Source organism: Gallus gallus, chromosome 3, assembly GCF_016699485.2.
Source record: "Gallus gallus isolate bGalGal1 chromosome 3, bGalGal1.mat.broiler.GRCg7b, whole genome shotgun sequence".
Classification (NCBI taxonomy): Eukaryota; Metazoa; Chordata; class Aves; order Galliformes; family Phasianidae; genus Gallus; species Gallus gallus.
Window position 1 is genome coordinate 81,659,798 of NC_052534.1, and position 17,400 is coordinate 81,677,197.

General features: G+C 35.1%; 1 protein-coding gene across 44 annotated transcripts in view; it reads right to left on the reverse strand.

Moving 5' to 3' along the window:
* RIMS1 (regulating synaptic membrane exocytosis 1) overlaps positions 1-17,400 on the reverse strand; it is a 298,940-nt gene that overhangs the window by 40,650 nt on the left and 240,890 nt on the right. The window lies entirely within an intron of this gene.

The following is a 17,400-nucleotide window of genomic DNA, read 5'->3' on the forward strand; positions in this document are numbered from 1 at the left end:
TGTTTGCTTTTCTTTAGATATCATATTACAATTTAGTATTTCTATATGATTTTTTTTTCTGGTCCTGCACACAGAAGCTAGATGAAGTATTTAGAAACACATTCAGGTGAACAGTCTCAAATATGCACAGGATATACTTAGGCACAGTCCTAACACTGCTATGGCGAAGTGATGTCCTAGTTCTCATGACAGTACCACATTAGCTATCACTCTGCAGAGACATAGAAGTTGGACCTGCAGGCTGACTCAGTTCAGATGTAGTTGTTAAGTCAGCCCAATATTTGGAATATTCCTTGAACTTGTCTTGCTGATTAGTAGACCTACTAGTAACATACTGGCTGTAGGGACTGCTTCTTCAGTAATTCTGTATTTTGAATTCAGATGTTGAATTTCTTTGTTTTGTTTATGTTTCTGTCCCGCTCAGTGGGTTATCTTTCCAGCAGAAGTAATGACCTCCCTGCCCCCAACAGACATCACCTTAAAAAAATGAAGAAATAGAAGGGTTCATTATCCCAGAACATGCTCCAGACAAACAAAAAGTCTTGCCAGGGAGAAATGAAGGCTTCTGCATGAAAGGAGCTGACATCCTGATGTGGTAGATCTGGACCCTGCTGAAGCATCAGTCAGTCCCTTCTAAAGACTTGAGATCTGCCCTTGTTAATTTCTGATTTAGAAAAACAACTAGAGCCTTTGTGTAGAAAAATGTGCTATGTTGCTCTGCAGTACTCAACACATTTTAGTGGACCATGGGGCACACAGAGCTTAAAATATGTTTTCTCTTCTTCTCTCCCATACCATTGCAACTTTAGTGACTGGCTTTTAGTTTTGCATAGCAAAAATGGAAGAATATATATTTAGAAATTGTTACACAAAATTCCCTTGTATTCTACTGTAGATATCCCCCCTGCTCCTCCTCCCCATACATATATCCAGACTCCTTAGGAAGAATTTTAACTGTGCTGTTCAGTCTTTCAGAATTAATTTTGCGAAGTACTAAACATCTTGCTTGAAAGAAAGAGAGATTTTTCTAAAATATTTTAGAATCTGTACCCACAATTTTCAACACATAGTCCAAATAGTATAATTAAATGTGTTAGACTTAAATCCTACTGGCCAGACTTATTGCTTGATTGCAAATTGATTGCAAATACACTAGGTTTGGACCCACAAGAATTGTTAGACATGCTTCAATTAGAAGCATTTCTTATACTGCTTGAATGCAGCATTCTAGGCGCAGTGTACATTGCAAAATGCAGAGACTTAAGTACTGTTATTTTCCATTACTAGATGGTAATAAAAATACATGAATTGGTCAGACATGAATCAAACATTTAACTACTGCCCTTGAAGCTCCTGATGATGTAACATACTTTCCTGAAGGGGTACCTCTATCATGAATCTCTTGTCTATTTCATTTGAATATAAAACTATTTATTGACATCAAACATTAGTGAAATTTACAGTATAAATAAAAGAGTCTATGGCCTTTTGGCTTGCCTGGGCCATATTAAGTGAAAAGAAATTGTCTTATGACAAATATAAAATATATAGTTGATGCATATAAGTAACAAAACATTTTTTAAAAAAATATTTTTCATTAAAACAATAAAAGAGGGCAACAAAAACATAAAAGATTTGGGTTAGACACATATGTTCTACATCACACTTCTGAAAAAACATTAGCACTGTGGTTTGTTTTCTCAGCTCTAGAACAGATAGCTTTCAATTCAGGTGGTTACACTTCACTAAAATAACTCTATCACATGCATGCTCATGAAACAAGTCATGAATTAAATGACCTTTCTGGAGCCACCACAAGAACTCTCTTATAGTTCCAAAGCTATAGAGTATCTTTAATCTGAAACAGTGTAAATTCATAGGCAATGACTATCTGCCAATCACATTTGTTTCCATAGAAGCACGTATTCCCACAGTACACATCCTATTAGTCAAGATAGTAAGTAATTATCAATTTGTCCCTTCAGAATCAGGAATAATAATAGTCAGGCTTAGTCTTTTTGTTGTTGTTTTGTTAGTTTTCTTATCATAACAGCACAGTAATCCCTTTTTCTTCAAAACCTCCTATGAGCCTTTCTCCCACAAAATATTTTCCAGGTCCCTACCCAGCCATGGAATTCTTTCTTTCATTTTTCTTTAATACTGTCTGGAGAGACTAGCAACAGGCATTGAATTATATGAAGGATGCATGGCTAAACAGTACATAACTAGAGTTCCTGTCTTGGTCTTTCATTCACTGAGTGCTAACTGCGTTTCTTTTCACTCTCAAGTTGTTTTCGAAAAAATCTTAGAAACTTGAGATCCTGGTGATGTCTAGCTCTCCTCAAACTGGACAGTAAGTGAAAAGTTATCGAGCAAGATGAGTTTATTACAGAAGGAAACAAAGTCCCATACAGATACCATGACAACATAAAACCTTCTGTCATGAAATCAAGCTATTAGAGACCAATTTTCTTGAGGAACATAAATATCCTTTTCTTGAATTTATATTAAATAAACGATGCTTATCCTACAGTACAGATATTTATATCATGTATATATATATAAGTACAGGTTATAATACAGTACAGATGCTTACTGAATACGCTACTGTCTCTTAAAGTTGTAAAGGACACTAAATTGTGATATTTTTGTTGTTGTTCATAGAATGCAATAAACTCGTGTTTACACATTATCTAAGCTAGCAGCTTAGACCATAAGTTGATTAGGCATGGATAATTCTTTTCCACATTGGATTTTAATGACTATTTCCACGATGCTGATTATATCTTTTATTCAGAGCTGAATGTAGCATTTTTTTCCCATTTTGGGCCATGGAGTCTTTTGTCACTTCTTTAACTTGACAATATTTCAGTAGAAGAGAGGGAAGAAATTGAAAATACTTCTGTTGAAAGCATTTGTTGACATTTAATATTATCCATATTGACATACTATATACTGAAATTCTGTCTTATAGGATGTATAATTTACAACAATAAAAATGAATGGATTACAGAATCTGCCCTGCAATTAATGAAATAAGTGTTTATCATACTATTGACTTTGCTGTGCTAATTTCAAATATTTATGGATATAATAAATACTAATCCTATCACATTATTATGCCATCTATTCATTTCAAAATTATTACTTAATAATCAAACTGCAATGCTCTTATCTCACATTAGTTATTGATAATAGTTTAGGGGACAGTGATGTCCACCAACTGAGACGTAGAAGTTGATAGATCATAATTTAAAGAAAATCCAATTTTTGATCCATTAGTTTTCCAATTCAAGGGCTAAGAATACTTTCTGGCTAACAGATAAATCACTTTTTCAAAGATGTATATACATTTCAATTTTCATTGTTTGGGACAGATAGAGAACAAAAGGATTCACCTTAAAAAGACCGAAGTATTTGGAATTCAGATTCTTGTGCTTGTTTTTACCATAAAATACCAAGTTTCACTTTCCTAAGAAATATTTGCTAGTGTACTTCTTGGGAAAAAAAGTCACTAGTTTACTAGAAACAAGTGGATAGGACCAGAATCCTAAGTTGCTAAGTACTTCTAGTTGTTGTAACTGAGTAAACAGGGAAAAAGATTAAGTTTCCTTTCCATTCACCTAATCCCTGGGCTAACTTATTACTTGAGATTAACTGGAACACTACCAAAAGAACAGGCATTTAAAATTCAGCCTTCTTATACTGTCTAACTGAATACCTTTAGAAAACAATATTTTTCCATTCCATTACTGGCTATCACTTGGAGGCATAGCTCCTAGCTCATCTTTAATCACATCTGTTACTTTAATCACTATGCTTGGGGCCTAATTTATAAAGCACAGAGAAGCAGAAGATCTGAAAGAATTTACAGATACTCTTTTGCACTTAATCCTTCCAATAAAATACCTATTTTTTTCTTTACTTGTCTTTCTGGGAATATTGACAAATACATTTAAATACAGATATGTCTTGTGCAGGCTAAAATTGGTAAATTATTAAGTTAGATTGTAAATTTAAATCTAGTTACAACATAATAGATAAATAATTGAAAATAAATTTCTATAGAAGGGTAATTAAGAGTATGATATTAATCTTTCACCCACATTTCTATTTATTTTACCAGTTCTAGCACTTATTTCAATAAGCTAAGCAAAAAAATATATATTTTTTTAATTATCCTATTTCTAATCACTGGCATGCTAACATCATTCATGTTACATTGTTACACTGGTTATTGATATTGTGTCTGTGCATCTATTTTACATTTGGAACTCTCTTTCAAAAGTACTAGAATAGCACGTATTCATAATTTAACTTCAGGATAGTCCAAATGTATTTTGTTCTCCTACAGCTCTCTCTTTTTTTACACAAGCTCTTTTCTGAGGAGCGCGGCCGTACCCCGGGTGTCCGGAACTGTCCTTCAGCACCACGCCCGGGGTCCTCCGGGTCGCCCGTACAGGATGGGCGGCCACTGTTCCGACTACAAAGCACAAAATGCTCATGTTTTTCTGCCAGAACACTCTCAGTTGAGACGGATCGCATCTCAAGTGCTATCTGTCCTACACAAGGTGAAAGACTATTTATACGTCAGCAGTCACAGCCGTTGAAGAAGGCAGTATTTTCAGTTTTGCTAGCTGCCTGTATCAGAAAGTTGTACCTCACTCATGACTGTGAGGATGAAGAATGAATCCCCAAGATAACTAACTCAGTCAAAGAGTAGTTTGAATTACAAGCTGATAGAAAATTTAACTGTGAAGTAAGTTCTATAAAATGAACACAGTGCAAGGATAGAATGGATTACGTTTGCTTATAGTAAACTACAGCACATAAATATATAAAACTTAAAGCCAGTTGCATGTATTATATCACTACATATCTTTCTACATACAGATATCTAATGCAGAAAAATAGACAGCAAAAATTATTTGGATTGAGAAAACTATTACAGAGACACACTCAGTATTTTACAGTAACAATGTAAAGTATCTGCCAATGGTACATATCACCTGAAAAACAAAGATAGTAAGAAACAGGAAGTGAGAGCAAACTTTGCCCATAAACTTACCAACATAAAATCCCGAAGTGCATCCTTCCAGGGAAAAAAAACTTAAGTGATTAGCCATTGCTAAAATTGCAGTATTTTCTTCATTATCTTAGGCTCATTGATGGCTTACAAAAAATATACTTCTTAGGTGTTTATTTCCTTGAGCACTCATTTTTTACCTCATCCATTTTTCCAATAATGCAAGCCGTGAATAAATAAATAACCCTCTGTATTTCCTGCAGTACTGATGATATTGTAACATAAATTTCTTCCACAAAATTGCAGTAACTTGAATCTTTAGACAGAATCCCTACATAACCTACATAACCTATGGCCTACATAACCACAAGCTACTGAATTTCTTCTCTGTTCTACAGAATGCAGAATCACGTACAAATTCTTAAGCCCTTTGGCATCCTTCTGCAATGAGGTAACTCATGAATACTAATAACCTTCTAAACATATAATAGTTGTGGACCAAATGGAAGATGAGCAATCCTTTAATAATGAGGAACATTACATTTCTAAAAATAATCTACATCTTGTTATTAGTATTATATGATATATAATTAATAAATCCAAACTCGAAATTACCTATCCGCAAATTGCTCTGTCAGTCTTAGAATATATTGTCATATTTACCTATGATAAACGATGTTACTGTAAGATTAATCACTATGCAATTTATGGTATTCCATAAATCATATGTGGTGCTTTACAAATCAAGGGACAAACACATATCCCTATTCAAATTCTTTCAAAAAAGTTAAGAGACATTTTTAGACTACAAAGTTAGTTGATTCAATGAAATAATCATTTTCTACAGTCTGTACCAACTGCAACTACATATTAATCTAACTTGTACATTGATCATATATTATATCCATAAAATAACTATTAGAATCTCAAATAACTTTGTTCTCCTGTAAAATCTCTACATTAGGGTCCTAATGGTGTATTAACAACAGCTGAAATTGTCACCTGTAAATTACATCTGCTCTTGACAATATTCCTGCTTCTCAGCAACATAAATATTTCCTCTGAAATTATGAAGTCTCAGCTCCATTGTGTTCAGTGTGTAACTCACACTGCAGAAAGGGTGGGGAAAACTTCATTACAGAAGTCTCTGGGAGCTTAACTGATTTGCATCCTACTTTGGAATATCAGCAAATTTCCACATTGGAATATAATATCTGAATATTCTTTCTGGAAATGCTCAAGTAACACACTGACCAGTGAACTGCAAGTTTCACATTTTAACATTTTAGCAAGCACAGAAGTTGTCTCTGCATAAAGGAATCTGTGTGTCTGTCTGGCAGGTGTGAAGAGCCATGGCACTGTGAGGCTGAAGCCAGCAAATAATACAAGTCATAAAGTGAAACCAATACAGAAGTAGTCAGCATTTGCTCAGGGTTAAGGATGGTTATTACTGCTGTTGTGGGCAGGCTAATGGAATCAAATGGCAAACGTTTCAGCTGACTCAAACTCGACTGCTAACAGAGATGTATATACTAAATTCAATGGTACCAAATAAAGAAAGCACATAAATGTTAAATGTGTATAAAGAAATTAGGTAGTGTGATTATGACATAAAAAAGGTAGAGTTTTTTATGCTCACCACTAAATTGAGAAAACTTCCATCAGTGGTAAGAAGGCTGAATTCATCAGTTTTTCTCTTTATATGACATTCAGCAAGTTATTCTCCGTTAAAACACGTTATACTTTGTAACTCCCACTAAAGGTACTGAAGTAGCTGTGACTGTTCTGAGTAAAAAGGCTAAATCCCAGATATAAATCATTTACTAGTCCTTTACAGAAGTAGATAGCAACAGACAATAGATACAAAATAGAGAATCATACAATCCTTGATCCTAGAATGGAGAAGGAAAATCTAAAAGGCTAAATGCAATAGTGAAATGACAAGAATATCAAATAAAATACAACAAAGCTATATAAAAGAAGTGAAAGCAGGTGAGAGCTACTTTGAAGCCTGAACCCTGGCAAAAACTACTTTTCCAGATTTCTTCATTCTAAAAATAACATGTGCTGCCTGCTAAAAATGTTTCAGAGCAATGTTCCTACAATACAAGTTTATATTTTATCTTAATCAACTGCAGTAATGAAATGAAAAACTAATTGAAAGTATTTTTCACACTTTTTTTCAAATCATTAAATTGCTGGTAAGGTGACATTTTCTTTGAAAGACAAGGTACAATTAGACAATAAAAATGCACAAGCAGTGCTTTATATTAGATATTTCTTGCACAGATGTTCTGAATGGATTGAAGGCTTCATCTCCCTCCCTCTCTAACAGAGGCATAAAGCAGTTTATAATAACAGATTAAGAAAAAAATAGTATTTAGATAATACATATTCAGAACATTAATTACTCTGACTTCACCTTGGTCTCATATAGAAACGTCCTCAGAACCAGACATTTCCATCTGCTATACGCTGTTCTGGGGTAAAAAGGATGCATAATTATATTTTTAAGCAGCTTAGCTTAACTGTTTTAATTTGTCATGCCTTCACGTTAACCATTTGGTGGATACTGTCCTCTGTCTTCCCCAATAAAAGCAAGAGACACAAGTTAAACCAGTGTGTTTGCCCCAGAAGGGATCATCTAAGAGTCAATATTAATTAACTATAAAAAACATTCAAATTTTTTTTTCCTCTTTAATGAAATTGAGGAGTGCGGTAATTAATACAGCAGTTTCAGTGCAGTGCTGGTTTTTGAGCTGCTATTATTTATGGAAACAAAATAAGATTGCTCATTTATGTCAGATAATTTGGTGGATCTGTAGAGATTTTGGATGCAAAATGCTGGTCACTTATAATTTTGCTGGTCTGAGTGTTGGTAACATCTATAATTCAAGTTTGCAAAATAATAACTTGGGTAGAATTTTCCACACCTGGTCTCTGCACAAGGTTGATTTTTCTTCTTTTCTAAGTTCCAGTAGAAATACTGTGTCTAGTCCTCTTAAAGAAGATAAGGAAAACACACTAATATTGCACGGTAGCACAGTAAACAAATTTTCTTCATTTTGAAAAGTGCTTATGTCCGACTGAAATACGTCAATGAGGCAATTCTTTTATTAAGCACAAACTGTTTTCTACTTTTGAATACCTGTGTACATTTCAGAAAACAGCATCTTCATGTCCTAACTATCATGACTTAGAAGACATCAACAATGAAAATACCAAAAGACTTTCTATCACATCATGTTGATACACTCACTTGTAATTCCCATTGCCAATTATATTGTCTGTTTCATAAATACTTCATCTTCTGGCTAGAGACAGAAAGTCTGTATTGTCCAGGAAATTTCCTTCTATTATCTACTCTGGAACTGGGAAAGTCAGATCAATTGCCCATGATGCAGGAAGGCTGCACATTCTGAGCTGGCAACCAGGCAAGATGCAAGGTAAGGTCATCTGACTGGAGTGAGATGGACAGCAATCCTTGGAAGGAAAAAGACTAGTTCTCTGAAGAAGGAGCAGAAGAAAACTTTGGGAACATATTCTTCTCAAGGCTCTTTTCTGAAGGCAAAAAGGCTCCTAAAATCCCTAAGGCTGAATGTAGGCCTATCCAACACATCATCAAAAATATTTATTACATTATCTCAAGAGTTGGTCAGTTTCTCTTTTACATCAACAAAACGTTATTCTCTCATTCTTCAGAGAAATTGCTTTTTCATATGCTATTCATCAAGTTCTGCAACTGCAACCTAGCAAACACATAAACAATTCAATCTTTTACTGTGTAACTGTGTTAAGCTAACAAAAATTTTAAAGAACTTCTTGTGTTTTTTGCTCCAAACTTTCCATAGGATGAGAGGACTGAATCCACAGCACTAAGCCAGAACAAACTTAGATGTAAGAGGCAGCATATGATCACTAATGAAAACACATTTGAAGAGATTAGTCCATCATCACATAAAAACTCTAGGACAGAAACCTGAAGAGATTCACTTGCCAGAGCAGTAATTATCTACCTGAGCCAGAAGACCATTCTTCTCTTCCTGCCACTCCCCATCCTCCTCATCCTCTAAACATATTCTAGCTTCTTTAAAAAAAGGGTTTTAAAAAGGATTGACTCTACATCCACAGTCTACATTTATCCCTGGGATAGGCCCACATCATGTGCTGACTAAGGAAATTTCTGCAGAGAGAGATGCAAGAGTAATTCAATGAATATGCCTACACACATGAAAAAAAAACACAATAGATTTGCACAGCCAGGCTCAGTCACAGTATTTCCTATCTTTCAGCACTTAGCTTTGCATTATTCATACTTGTTTTGTATGCTGTGTGAATGTTTTCTTTAGTAATCATACTTTATATTACACAAATTTGATTTTACTGATTTATGTCACGAAAAACATTCATAGCTAAGCAATAAAATTGATAGAATATTTCATTTATATATGCAAGCTAGAATTCTGCTATTTTTCAGTTACTTTCTCTTTTTTTATTAAATATTTTTATTAAAACATGTCCATCAGTCCAAAAACAAATCTTATTTTAATATATTACAAACTAAGAATGAAGAGCCATAAAGTTGACAATTAAGAACGACAGTTCTTCAAGTCAATTTTGATGGCTGTTCTTCCACTTCAGGTTATTATTTGCTTGTCAGTGCACTGAATTGCTTAGCCAGGCAAACTGTTAAAAATGAAGTTTTTTTGACTGTTGACATGAAGAATTTTTAATTCCAAAGTTGCACTTTGCACTTTATTGAAATTGTGTTTATCTTTCAACACAACTTGGCTTGGATTCTTCCATCTTATAACCGTATTTTTCAATTTTAAATAGTTGCACTTTAACAAAGTAGCACTCATAGCACTGCTACTCAACATAGTTATGTTGAAGACTGCCAAATTTTCCATTAGCTTGAAGTGTTGTTCTGTGTAAAAAGGTGTTTAAAGGGCCTACTTACATTGACAAGTATCAGTCACCCCCCTAGGGGAAGCTGAAGAAAAATACTCGAATATTTGTTTCTTAGGCACAGAAAACAGTCAGACTCCTAGCTTTTAAATAAAAACATAACTGATGTACCTTTTAAACACAGTTACATTACCCACATGCTAATATTTTCCAGAGCAAGATGTTCTAAAAAATTGTAAAAAATATATTAACGCTTCTAAAATACATCACTATCTTTAGTACAGGAGTTTCAAGTGCTGTTTATCACACACTCCTCTGAAAGTTAAATTACTGTTTTGACTTACAAACTTCAGGAAGACAAAAAAAAAAAAAAAAAAAAGTGAACTAATTAATTCAGATATGAACTTTCTGAGCTTCTACCTTTGTTTCCTGTGTTCATTTTGCAATTTTTACAGCTTCTGTCCATCTATCCGCTGACTCAAGGTGGTGAATTTTAACCAGAATCGATACACTGTGAATTGTACACACAAGGTTTTACAAGTTTTCTGAGGTCGGATAACTAGAAAGAAAAGAGATGCCTTAAATAAGGTTCCCTGCTGAAGAAAGCTGCTTTATGATCTCAGTACATGAGATCATCAGTTTTATGATCAACTCTCCATGTTAACGCTTATATATCTTTCACGAGCACAGCACTAACACAGACATTTACCAGGAAAACATGTGCATGACTGTGTGTAACTTACAGTAAAAATGAGCACAATAAATGTGGAAAGCCTAAATAAAAAAATCTAATGAATCTAGTGCCCAGTTTATGTCATTCATCTTCCTTCATTTCTTTTTCTTGCAGTAGAAGTTTCAATAGCCACTATGAAGTGGGTATCTTTTCTTGATGATTTTAAAGTGTCCTGTGCTTTGAAACAAACTCTTTCTTATAATTCTGTCCTATGACATCCTCTGCATCACTAGTATTAAGAGGATCTTCAGATTGAACAAATGCTAACACCAGTCACATAGTAAAATGTTATGTTAAACATCTTATTCTTAAATAAAGACTTTGTAATGGAAAATTCCAAGATGAAAGGAATCTCCTGGAAACATAGCAGGCTATGAATCTAATATGGGCTTCTACTGTTTATTTTTAACAGTAAGACCCTTGGAAAGTCTTCCGTCTGCCAGCAGCACTGGCTACATTATAGATACTTTGGGATGCCACTGCTGCTGTGGGATGGAGGATGTTTTCCATAGTAATATCAACTAATTAGTCTCACTCAGTATTTAAATACAAAACTAAAAACCACTGAAGTAACTGCACAATAAATGTTGCTTATTGCATTATTTAAAAAGTGAGCCCCTACTTGGTGACCCTAAATGTCTTGTTTATAGTAGAAACCTTGACTACAGAGAAACAGTCATACCCAGGCAAATTACTGGGAAATATAACTGGAGTCATAAATACAGCAGTTGTCTTATGATATTTATAACAGCCTTTTTTATACCAGACTGGAATTCCATTATTGTTTTAGCCACGCTTTAGAAAAGCTAAGATAGCCAAATAAATTAGTTCTAATACAAGTGATAAACCAATCTAATTCTTGAAGCTAATGGGAATGGTAGAGATGAATCAAATTACTGCAAAGTCTCTCTCGTATTATATGCATTATCTTACTTTGAGGGCATGGCAAAAAAAATGATAGAAAGACATGCTTAAAGTTTCCAGAGAAGAATGAAGATTAGCAATAGATTCTTCTTGAAGGTGAAGCACTTTAAGATAATTTTCTCTTCCACTTAGAAACAAAAAACACCCCCGTACCTCCCAAAAACCAAGCTGAAATAATGGGCCACAGAAGATTCTATAAAGAGAAAGTAATTCAGTAATTTTTTTTCAATAGGCAATGAGGAATTCTATACTTTGTCCTTACTAGCAGAAGGCACATTTGAAGAGAGGCCAGCAAAAGAAACAAGTAACTATTTTTCCAGCTTCAGAGAATTCAGTTCCACTCAGTATGTTATTAAGGGAGGTTAAAAAATTCATTCTCTGGAAGCCATCTAACTAGAGTACTATAATATAACAGACAATAGTATAATAAAATATAGTTGCTAAATGTTGAAGTTAGAAAATATTTAGTCCTTATGAAACTAAAGATACTCTACACACAAATTGCACATGACTTCAGTTTACTGAACTATAACTCAAAACCTAAAAGTTAATTTAGTAGCATAACCCTTTGAAGTTGATTCTGCACTTCAATAGTCACCAGTATGATTTATTTATTCAAATTAGAAGGGTCACTTATTTCTTATCATTGTTCTGTTACTTGTACATTAAAGCACAAAATAAATGTATTACCGCATCATAAATATACAAGTTGCTGTAGAGAATGCAGCACAGTTCTAATATCTTGTATTTCTCTTCTACAAAGGAGGGGTAGTATTCTGTACAACAATTTTATACAAAATACTGGTAGCGAGAGGTAGGAAAATCAGGAACATCTTATCTGGCCTGGTAAATCCAAACTCTGTCCCTTCCATGCTAAACTACATAATTGAGTATTTCACTGAAAAATTGACACGGCTCAATCCTTTTTAATTAATATAACATGAACTTGCTCTGGCACAAGTTTGTATAAGGAGCATGGAATCAAACATAAGCAAGGTACAAAAGAAATCTATAACATTCAGCATATTATCAAAATCTGAGGATAGTGAAAGTTCAGATCATAAGCGTGGCAAAGTGAATAGTCCATACAAAGACAGTTTGAAATTGCCTGTTGTTTCTATTTCCTGGGTGATTAGCTTTTATTAATGAATATGCAGCAGTGTTCTGCTGTTGCTTCTGCCAGCTCTTTCTGTAAAATCTATAATAATTAAAAATTTTACATTTCATTTTTTAATTTATGAGTGAAGAATCTTAACTACATCCTGTACACTGTAGCAGGAATTCAATATATGGATTTTAATTACTTTTGTAATTAACATTAAATGAATCAGTTTATTTAAACACAGAACATATTCTCATTAGCTGAAATGCATTAAAGGCTTTTGGTGCAGCATGTTTTCCTTGACTGTCATGACACAAAGTTAAACTTTACTGAGCTGACTATGTGGTGCTGTACTGCTACGTATCAAGTGAATTACTGAGTTGACAAGGATGGATACAGCCTAAACAGAGGACGGGGGAAGAACTAAACTTATTGCACAGGTCACGTCACATATGTTTATGACAGCAACAGGCAGCACTACTGTGAAAGCTGAGAGGAGATCAGAAGAAACTTCATATTTCTCTGCTCTGCTCTCCCTCAACACCCTAAATGGCTAAACTAGCTCCGATTTTCTATGTAGGTGGATGGAAAACCAATGGGAGAAAATCTATTTCTGATCCAGGAAGTGCACTATGGCTACATTTCACTGCTGGCTGTCCAAAGTGAGATGGCAAATGTCCAGTTATTTTATCTAGCTCTACGCTAAAGACTTTGAGCATATATATATATATTTTTTTGCAAGAGAACAGCAGAATAAGCAGTGTGTAGTGAAACTCTGAACAAAAAGAGGCATCTACATGTGCAAATGTTACTAAATAAAAAACAGCTACAAGCACAAAGATGCCAGTACAGATGTGCTTAAATATCCTATAAATTAACTTACTGTGTCATTAAAATAACTTTTGAGGTCATCAAAGAAATAAGACCAAGAAAACCTTCTATAAAGATATGGGTGACAGCAAAAGCAACCAGTAAAGCTAAAGATGGACCCTGATAACGTATTAAGCTTATACGAGTCTTTGTGATGGCACAGACTACATTAAGTGACCTTGCAGTCCAATATTTTCACATGTGAGACAGAACAGATATAGGAAGAATTTGCTTACATATAGTACATACATCAAAGTAGGACTGAATTACAACCAAAATCTTCCAGATGTGTGACCTAATAAAGCTAGGGCTTAATGATACAACATTCCTGCAGATCTGTTTATGTCCAATCTGTTCAGCTATTCGTTAAAGATAAGCCTCAGGACTGCTCAGCAGAAGTATATTTATCAGCTCAGAGTGGTTGATTACTGTTTTATCAGGTAGCCACAGTGAGCCAGAATTTGTGTGTTTTCAGTGTACTCATGTGACGCAAAGTACTGTGGTCAACCTTAGAGCTTAATATAAAAAGGATAATATAGCATAGGAAAAAGTTGTTGGAAGTGAGTTTTGCTGGTTTGGGTCCAACTAAAGGGTTGACAAGGACAAGGCCTTTCCTGCAAAACTCCTTCTAGCCATTGGCTCTCAGTGTGCACTGGTACATGGGATTATTCCTCTCCAAATGTAGGATTCTGCATTTCCCTTCTCGAACTTTATGGCATTCCTATTGACCAATTCCTCCATTATGTCAGTGTTTCTCTGAATAGTGGCATACTCATCTACTCTTTCAATTAAACTTGTCAGTTTTCAACAGTTTGCAAACCTGCTGCTGAGTGTGCACTTTTTCAAATAATCCAGGTCATTAATAGAGACGTTAAACAGTATTACTGCAGTATTGACCGCAGAAGTACACCACCAATGACTTGCCTCCAGCTGGACTTTGTTTAACATATCACAACTCTCTGAATCTGGCATTCAGCCAGTTTCCAATATGCTTCACTGTCCACTTGCCCAGGCTGCACTTCTGTCTAAGAAAATAATAAAGATAAGCCCAAGAATAACTTATTCTCTCTCATCCATCAAGTAAGTTAATTAGCGAACTAACACTGTCAGGTTGGTCAGGCACAATTTTGCCTTCATAAATTCATGCTGACTATTCACAATCACCCTCATGTTTTCTACATTTAGAAATTGTTTCCAGGATTATTTGCTCCATCACTTTCCCAGGATGGGCCTGTTATTTCCCAGATCCCCTTTATAGATGGGAGTGACAAATTCTTTCTTCCAATCTTCAAGAAAACCCCCTGGTTGCTATGCCTTTCTAGAGATTACCAACTAGCTTTGCAATGATGTTGGTCAGCAACAGATCATCTATTGGTCATGGGTACATTATGTCACATCTGAAAGATTTGCACAAGACAGTTTGTTTATATGTTCCCTGACTCGATCATCCTCTGCTGAGTCGTGGATTCAGACTTTCCTTCTGGTCTAAGGGCCTTGAAATCCTCACAGCAAATCTTACAAATCACAGACTGAGGCCAAGGAAGTGTACTTGGGTCTTTCTGTGTCCTTTATTATCAGCCAACTTCCGTCATTCAGTAGCTGGTCCACATTTTCTGTCATTCCTTTTACTGCTAATGCACTTCTTGCTGTGTCTCCTAACCCCTTAGGAACTTCAGCTTCTTTAATCCTGTTCCTGTATATTTATATATATATATATATATATATACTTATACTGTATTCTTTCTGTTTCCACTTTCTAACAGCTTACTTTGAATTCCTGTATACAGGGATGAAACATTCTTGAGCTTGAAAGAGGTGATCACTGAAAATCAGCCTGCCTTCCCAGATCCCTCTTATAGTATATCGCATGGAATTCTGCCAAGCAGAGCCCTGAATAGGCCAAGGCCAAAGTTGGGTTGGGATGCTGCTTTTTCGCTTCTTCCATTCTCTAAGGATTGTGAATTTCAAATTCTCATGGTCACCGCAGCCAAGGCTGCTCCCAGCTTTCACACTCCCAACTGTTTCTTCCTTTCTGCAGTTACTGAGTCCAGAAGTGCATCTCCCCTTGTCGGCCTCTTGATCACCTGTGTCAATACATTGTCATTAAAAAAACTCCTGGATTGCTTGTGCCCTACTGCATTGCTCATGCAGAAGATCTCAGCATGGTTTGAGCTTCCCACAAGGACCAGGGCCTATCAATCTTAATCTTCTTCCAGTTGTTGGAAGCTCATTTTCATCTACTACTTCTTGGCCAAGAAGTCTGATAGCTGACACCCACACTATCACTTTGGTCATCCCTCTAATCTTAACTCATATGATTTCAGTTGGCACAGCACCCATCTCTAGGGAGAGTTCCCTGAATCCTCTCTGCTCTATCACATAAACAGCAACTCCCCATTCTTGCCTCTCTGGCTTGTGCCAGTCACAAGGAATGTATGAGTGTGTGTTATAAGTCATTGAGTAGCATAGCATAATGTGTGAAATTAGGACTAGCTTAAGTCCACTGTTCCAGCCAATTATATTTAACCTGTTTCTTTAATAAATCAATTTGAAGTATTTTAATTAAACATAAGCATTTCATTAAACAATACATGTAAAAATTAGTTGAAAATATGGCACATACATACTTGTAATTAGAGCCTTAATAAATGTTTGACATACAATAATTTAACTCCTACAAAAGATGTGTTTTTCAAATTTAAAATGAGCAATAACTACAATATTTTTAATGCAGAGATCTTTTGTTTCAGATACAGTAAAAGAAATTCACCTTAAAAAGAGTTATCTAGTTTTCCATATAATTGACAGATATAACATAAACATTTATATGGCAGACAATTTGCTAAGTCCTCTAAAACAGAGACCTCTAGTTTATCCCCAGAATGCATGACAGTTCCCTACTTGATGTCACTGAGAAGTCCATCTTCAAAGGTATGTTTGATTAAATACACTTCTAATGAATAATAATGCCACTGTATCATTGGGAATAATTTTAAATCAAGTGAGCAAATATCCTTTTTTATCTGATCAGGTCTACAAGGTGCTAATTCATCATCACGTATTTAACATTGATCCTTAATTATCAACCATTTGCATTAAAGCCTGAGAATTCATTTCTGCTTCAATTAGCATTGCACTGGGAAATGTTCCTGAATCACAAAAAGTAATGTCTGTAGAAAACACATGGACAAAGTGTTGCTTGACTGTATTACGAATTCATAGTGACATGGAGTCAATGACTAATAAAAGCTAAACTGCATAAAGAAGGACTAGTAATCTGACTTCAGTTGTGGAAAAAAACACAAAACCTACATGTTATGACAAGCCAAATTCACCAATCTGATTCTTTTTCAAGTCAAAATTGACACAAGATCTGACACTGGCCTGGAATTCCACTAGAGACCATGACAGTCAACCACACTTCCTAGTAACAAGAAAGATATTTGAAATAATGCTATATTCAAATCATGATGACTGCTCTGAAAGTAATGCCTCTTATTTTGTTACCCAACAAAATCAGAGGGGTATGTTGGCATGGCAATAGAGGTTGAATCTTCCCATCAATATTTGGTTATACTTTTTTGCTGTGTGACAGATGGCAGCAGAGGGGCAGTCTGACAAAATGGTGTCTGACACAGAAGTGCATATGAAGTAAAGGTGAGTTACCGAACTCCTCCATGCAGAAAAATTGGCACCCATTGACATTCATCAATTTACGGAGACCAAAGAGTGAATGTGAACACAGTGAGGCGGTCGATGGTGTGTTTCAGCAGTGGCAACAGGCACATGAAAGACAAGCCAAGTTCCAGATGGTCATGCACAGCTCTCACACCACAA